This window comes from Sinocyclocheilus grahami, unplaced genomic scaffold (assembly GCF_001515645.1).
Source record: "Sinocyclocheilus grahami isolate Dianchi unplaced genomic scaffold, SAMN03320097.WGS_v1.1 scaffold1369.1, whole genome shotgun sequence".
Classification (NCBI taxonomy): Eukaryota; Metazoa; Chordata; class Actinopteri; order Cypriniformes; family Cyprinidae; genus Sinocyclocheilus; species Sinocyclocheilus grahami.
The window spans coordinates 177,832-178,217 of NW_015506548.1; the positions used below are offsets into that span (position 1 = coordinate 177,832).

At 35.5% G+C, this 386-nt stretch overlaps 1 protein-coding gene across 1 annotated transcript in view; it reads right to left on the reverse strand.

The window, feature by feature from the left end:
• mrps27 (mitochondrial ribosomal protein S27) overlaps positions 1 to 386 on the reverse strand; it is an 11,916-nt gene that overhangs the window by 10,883 nt on the left and 647 nt on the right. The gene's annotated exons all lie outside the window — the stretch shown is intronic.

Genomic DNA, 386 nt, shown 5'->3' on the forward strand with positions numbered 1-386 from the left:
CACTGATTAAATGTAAGAATTTGACTCAAAAGATAATGCACACTTTTAGAAAAGATGGCTTTATAAAAGGTAAAAATCAGTTTAAACTTATTGGAAAAGATTCATTTCTATCAGTATGAACTGACCAGCACACAGAATATAAAGAATATTAAAAACATTAGGAGTCAGTTGTCTTCGGCAGTGCTTAAGATACAATGACACACTCAGCAAAATATAGTCCAATTATCGTTATCGATAAAATATTGAGATATTATTTTTTGTCAATATCGCACACCCCTAACACACACACACACACACACACTCACTCACTCACACACACACACTCACTCACACACTCTCTCTCTCTCTCTCTCACACTCACACACACACTCACTCACTCACTCACA